The sequence below is a fragment of the Carcharhinus amblyrhynchos genome, chromosome 4 (genome assembly GCF_965287045.1).
Source record: "Carcharhinus amblyrhynchos chromosome 4, sCarAmb.v2.hapA, whole genome shotgun sequence".
NCBI lineage: Eukaryota > Metazoa > Chordata > Chondrichthyes > Carcharhiniformes > Carcharhinidae > Carcharhinus > Carcharhinus amblyrhynchos.
Window position 1 is genome coordinate 35,835,864 of NC_137327.1, and position 6,947 is coordinate 35,842,810.

At 41.7% G+C, this 6,947-nt stretch overlaps 1 pseudogene; it reads left to right on the forward strand.

The window, feature by feature from the left end:
• Positions 1-396: 396 nt before the first annotated feature.
• Positions 397-3,410, forward strand: LOC145342306 (multifunctional methyltransferase subunit TRM112-like protein pseudogene; annotated as a pseudogene).
• Positions 3,411-6,947: the final 3,537 nt, after the last annotated feature.

Sequence of the window (6,947 nt, forward strand, 5' to 3'; positions counted from 1 at the left end):
GGATGAGCAATAAATGATGGCCAGCCAATGACACCCGTGTCCCATGAATGAATAAAAAATGAGATGGTGGAATTTGAATTCAATCAAAAATATCTGCAATTAAGAATCTACTGATGATGTTTGATGTATATTTTCGGAATGCTAGTTAGGGATGTTTTATTTGCATCCCATCTCAGACCACATTCTAGTTGCAATAGGACTATTCAGTGCTATTAGTTATGGGATTGTCCCAATTTGACATTTGCTTTGTCGCACTCTTGACCATTTGGTGGTCATACTTGGTACAGTCTTGGTTTTGGGCATTTACTAACCATTTCTATTGGGTTTCAGGTGCCATCAGTTGGGTGCTGCACTCAAATGTTCCGTCAATTCTCAGGTTGATAATTCATTGCCCGCATGCCGGTCATAGGCATCTTTCATCTTCTCCTGCATCTCATACTCCGAGGAGTATCAACGATTGATAACTGGGGAGGCTTGTTTGCACTTGTATACCGAATAGCCATTCCACATAGGTTCTTTAGTGTGATGTTTGCAAGTTCAGAGTGGGTATGTATATTCAGTTCAAACACCATCATGTAGCCTATTGGCTGATGATCAGCATTGCAGATTTAGGCAAACTTCTCCTAGTGTAAGTATAGAATTTCCGATGGTGGGTTCCTCTGGTCTCTGGTCCTTGCCGTTGTCTTGATATTGCTATGGATGGTGACTAAGGAGAAGTGCTTGCATACTGGTAGGCCTGTGATCACTGGACCCATGTTGTCCACTGTTGTACCTGTAAAGTCTCAGATACTTTTGACCAGTCCACGTTTTACCCTAGTGCCCTTATTCGCAAGATGGACAGAAGATAAACACAAGTAAAAGTTCAATAAGTTTATTAATAATAATACTATTATCCTTTAAATTACCCACATAAAACAAGAGGATACCCCACATTCAAGTATACTACCTGCAAAGATGGTATGGTTAAACTGCAGGCTCGATTCTCTGAGTCCCTTTGGTCTGTCATCACAAAGGTGAGCCATGATGGCAGCTTCTTCCTCCTTTCCTTCTCTGATCAGTCTTCTGGATGGTCAAGGTCACCTCCCTCGTGGTCACCGCTGGTGAGTCTGAAATGTGTACCTTTATCCCCCTCCCTCCCTGCCTTTCCAGAAACTTCTCTGGCTTCCAGCCAATGAGAATTCGGGAGGGGGGTCCCAATATCCAGTGGGTTTCTTGATGTCTGCCTAACAGGAGCCCGCCCCCAGGTGTTCAACCCCATGGTGTTGCTTATATGTAACCCGTTGCCAGATAAGGTAACTGCAGGAACTCTAGGTGACAGAAAGTCTGGCCTGATCTGGGCTTCTAACAATAGGCCAGTGCAATTCAATGGGGTGCAATGATCTCCTGCTGGGTCTCAGTGGAGTGCAATGATCTTTGATGGGTGATTGGTGGGCCAGGCCCAGACATGTTTCTGTGTATGTGTATATTTGACCTTAGTCAAGTCTGGCCTGCCCGAAGTTTGAGTGTGTTTGATTTTAATATGCCCAATTCTTTAATTTAGGATTCCAATGTAATCAGCCTTAAAACTAGGCCCTGATTATATTAACACACCGAGTGAGGAGATGCCTTATTTTGTGTTATGAATCCCAGGGACGGATTCTTCAAGCCATTGTACACTGAGAGTTTGGGCTTCATTGGTTGAATAATTACTCGCCACATCCATGAGGATGTATATTTCAGTGTATAAAATGGCAGCATGTCTGCACTTGCACTGGTATACAGTTTTGCATTTGTTATGCTGACATTGGTATACAATCTGGATGGTATATCTGGAAAGGCTTCTGTTAGTACCGCTGTGCTATTTGTATTCTTTGATTTTCACCATGCTAAATGTTTGCTCACGTGTTGCATCAATAGTCCAGCCATCTTCATCAGCTGACCATATAACTTGGCTAGACATTTTGTGGATCTTGTTTCTGTGCTGTTTGGTACACGCTGTTGGTTGGTTGGAATGCTACTGAAGCCTTGCCTCAGGTTGTGTCTTCAAGTAACATTGAACCTCTTATGTTGGCCTTTGCTTTCTGCATTGGTGCTTCCAGTGTGTTCTGTTGCCACATGCATTTCATATGGTGTTAAAAGCCGGACAATTTCTGGGTGCATGTATGAGGCATTTACTAGGCTTGTCTGCATTGACTAACATGTCAGCGATATACAAATTATGCATAGCCTACCCATTAGTGTGGCTTCATACTTGTGTCCACGTTGTATTAGAGCTTCCATGGTGTAACCTCTCAGTTGGTCCAACATGTATTTTTTTTTTAAGTGCTTCCACTTGGTTAGGTGATATCACAAGCTTGATTGTTCTTTCAGTCAGCTCTGCCACTGTGAAGTTGCAAATATGACCCTTGTCTATGCATCAACTTATGAATTGATCAATTGTCTCTGTCAATTGTTGTCCAAATGTAATTGCAGATGGTGCATTCAGAAGTTGAGCTTCACTCATAATTTATCCTTGAAAGTTGACCATGTTTGATCTAGATTCTTAAGATGGCCATCAGCCAGACTTGATGTATTCAGGCTATGGAGGCCTTCAATGCCTACAATAATTTTAAATTTAATGGCTTGTGTATCTGGATATTGAGGTTCAGAAAACTTCTGGCAAGGAGTTGCCATGAAGTGGCTCCAGTGGCACAGTGGTTAGCACTGCTGCCTCATAGTACCATGGACCCAGGTTCAATTCTAGCCTCAGGTCACTGTCAGTGTGGAATTTGCACGTTATTCCCGTGTCTGCATGGGTTTCCTCTGGGTGCTCCGGTTTCCTCCCATCGTCCAAAGAGGTGCGGATTAGGTGGATTGGCCATGCTAAAATGCCCCTTAGTGTCAGGGGGGCTAGCTTGGGTAAATGCATGGGATTATAGGGATAGGGCCTGAGTAGGATCATGGTTGATGCAGACTCAATGGACTGAATGGCCTCCTCCTGCACTGTAGGATTCTATGATTCAATGATTCTAAGCTCCTGACCCACAACCTGCTGAGCTTACATGGCTTTGGGTTGAGCCCCAGCTTCCCTCTGCCGCTGAGGGCCACAGAATGAAGGTCAACAGTGTGGAATTCAACCAGGAGTTTATATCACAAATGATTCCCAAAATGGAGTGTGGGGCACTGGCTGTGCAGGAGAAAGTGTTGGAAACTGGCATGAACTTCCCAGGAAGCTTCTGCCCGAATCGTGTGGCAATGAGGAATTCCTGCACAAAATGCATCATGACCTGTTGAGGGTCAAAATGCTGGAAGGAATCTTGAAGTGTCTGGAATCCAGCTGAGAATTTCTCATCACCAAAGGAAATCCAAACATTCTTCTGAACGAGGATGAAGTGAAAGCAATTTTCAAATTCTTGCTGTTTCTCCATCTCCTGGGGACTCTTGCCTGTTGAACAGTATGACCCTGTGTTGTGAAGTTGAGTTTGTGAAGTGTGGTCCTTTTAAAAGCTGGTTTTGTGTCAGTGCTTGGATGTTTAAAACACAGGGTACACAGACTGCACATTTGTAACAAGCACCAAGCATCAGGGTTGCCTTGGTAACAGGCTTTTGAATTTTGAATTTAGCAGCCTATCAATTTAAAGAAGACACTCAGCTATCAGGAGCCTATCAAATTTGAATTTTCTGTTGTAGGAGAATTGATAGGTCATCACAGTTATAAAAAGAGGAACTCAATTGCCTGCCTGCAACTCAAGGGCTGCCACCTCTCAACACCTAGACAGGGCAAGAGCGGCCCCCTACCAGCTTAAAATACCTCTTAAGAGAACTCTCCATCTATCTAAACCTCTATGACTAAGTCTATGTCTATAACTCTATCTAATGAAGGGTACCAAAATCAGAACTTGCTTACAGACGGTGGAATTGACAGAAGAACTCCAAATGTTTTCCAAAGCCAAAACACCTGGTTGTATTTTTTTTGAGAATGACTAAAGTCTGTTACTTTTTTTTGGCAATGAATGGACTTTTATTTATTTGAACAGCATTCCGGTAGTATCTTCCTTTAGTTGTTATATTACTTGTTTAGTTAAAGTTCCTAATTGGTTAAATAAATAACTCGTTCACTTGAAGTGAATGTCAGGTATTTCTATTATCGAACCTCCAATCGTTAATGAAGAACACTTCACACCTTCCCAAACACTTTTAATAGATTACAAAGTGAGGTATTCCTCTTTGGGGGATTTGGCGTGTCTTCTCAGAAGGGGATAGACCTCTGCATCGTAACACTTTCTCTGTTCCCTGTGCCGAGAGGAGGCTTTTATATGGTTTTTGTATTGATACATTGTGGATACTATGATGGTGACCACATCTCAGCCGTGTGGCTTCTGGGTGGGAGCTCAGGCAGCAGAGGGGTGTGGGGGGTTACTGACTGACTGTGGAAGAACCTGGAAAAGGGGTAGTGAGGCAACCCACCATCAATGGAGTGATCCACACAGTGTGCAAGCACAGGCTCACTTTGTCATAAACCCCTCCCACTATGTGTAAGTGGTGGGAAATGGTCATTATACAAAATAAATTGTTTTTTTATTAAAAAACATAGCTTGCCACATTGCTGGAATAAAGTAAATTCAAATAGGAAACCTGTTGTCTTCTAATTGAAATTTATCAATCTTTTAACTTTTTGCAGAATTTGTAATGTTATCTGGATGTTTTCACAGATATGCAACTTTCCTCCAGCTCTTTTAGAATTAATTTAGTTCTGGGTGCAGTACCTTTAGTGACCACTGCCTTAGCTGGTAGTAGGTTCCTGCTTAACTGCAATGATGGCACTGTTGAGCTCTTTCCTGACTTTGGTTGAGTTCTGAGCTCCACTCACAAAGCAATGATTTCAACAGGAAAATAGCTGCAGGGAGGTCAAAATGAAAAAGCAAGCAGCAGAAAAAAAAACTTTCTAACAAGGTTTTCTAGGTGTTAAGAGCAGCTATGGATGGATTATTTTTCCTAACCCAATCTGTAGTATTTTAGATTCATGAATTCTCCTATCTGTGGGATTCTGTTTAAAGTAAAGTATATTTATTAGTCGCAAGTTGGCTTCCGTTAACACTGCCATGAAGTTACTGTGAAAATCATCACCACACTCTGGCCCCTGTTCAGGAACATTGAGGGAGAAATTAGCATGGCCAATGCACCTAACCAGCACGTCTTTCAGATTGTGGGAAGGAACCGGAGCACCCAGAGGAAACCCATGCAGACACGGGGAGAAGGTGCAGGCTCCACACAGACAGTGACCCAGGCCAGGAATTGAACCTGGATCCTTGGTACTGTAAGGCAGCAGTGCTAACCACTGTGCCCACCTGCAATGTGTTGCTTAGTTTCTGTCCCTGCTTAAACTTTGCAGAAGTTAGATTTTTACTAATTGAGCTTTCTCAGATGTAAACAATTTTACTGGGATGCCTGCTTGCTGGAGCAAGGTGCAATCCCACAGTGCTTATAAGATTCCTAGGGAACTGCAGAGTTACTGATACATAGTGAAAATTGGTGGTTGTTTTGTTTTTACATCACTTGTTTCTTTTGCTGAAGGTGAATAACTGAGGCTTAAATTCTCAAATATTCAAAATCATGCCACCATGTTACATTTTTTATTTTCTTCAGTGTCCAATGTAGTGGTCATAAACAAGGATTGGTCAAACATGAGCATAGGTTCTTTACTTGGGTCAAAATGTCAGTGCTTATACCTAAGAGCACTGTGGGAGTAATTTCACTACACGGACTGCAATGGTTCAAGAAGATGGCTCACCACCACCTTCTCAAAGGTTAATAGGTATGAGCATTAAATGCTGGTCTGGCTGGTGTTACTCATATCCTACGAATTAATTTCTAGAAACATAGCTGGACCAGTTATACTACAACTTAATACAGGGGAGCTGGTGACCTCATGGTATTATCACCATATTATTCTGGGGACCTGGGTTTGAATCCTTCCACAGCAGATGGTGGAATTTGAGTCCAATAAAAATATCTGGAATTAAGAATCTACTGATGACCATGAAACCATTGTAGATTTGTCAGAAAAACCTAGCTGATTCACTAATGTCCTTTAGCGAAGGAAATCTGCTGTCCTTACCTGACCTGGCCTACATGACTCTCAACTGCCCTCTGAAGTAGGGCAAGCCACTCAGTTTGAGGGCAACTAGGGATGGGCAATAAATGCTGGCTGGCCAGCGATGCCCAAGCCCCATGAAAGAATATAAAAGAAAGTTATCAAATTCTTTAATAGCAGCATCCTGCAGGTATTAGTTTTTCAAAATAATTCAAAGAACTGTCTTTGTCATAATTCTACTTAAGGTGTAAAAATCAGCAGGAAGAGTCAGTTCTCTTATCCCTCAGTCATAATGTGTTATTAAATAAACTTCTACAAGTACTTGTGGATCCAAAAACCATCAGTATGTTTTCCCTTTATAAGTGTTGCTATAGAAAACTGGGTCTCCTATAATAGACACAGAAAACATAATGAGAAATTACTTTAAGATATTGTCATATTTGAATCAGTGCACAAAGTAGAATATCATGTGCCTAAAGGTATATATAACATCATCAGCATACTTCTTTGGGTGTCCATATGACTGATGGTGGGAAGAAGAGAGGGATAAATTGGGTGAGTGGGGTTAGGGCTGAAGTGGTGATCACATCTCATTGTTTTGATGTTCGTACATTTCAACTGTACCTAATTTAAATCAGTTATAATCCCAGTCAAAACTGAGCATTAACTGAACATTTTCTTTTGAGGCAAGATAGAATTGGAATATTTCATTTCTTTCACCTTCGGAGGTACGTCACATGAACAAATTTGATTCATACTGAAAAAAATACAGATAAATGCTAAACACTTCTCATACAACAAGGTACTCAAGTAGCAGCGCTTGCCTAAAAATAAATCACTTTTTGGCCTCCTTCCAGTACCTGAGCCCAAGGGAGTAGTCATTCGTGTGTAGCTT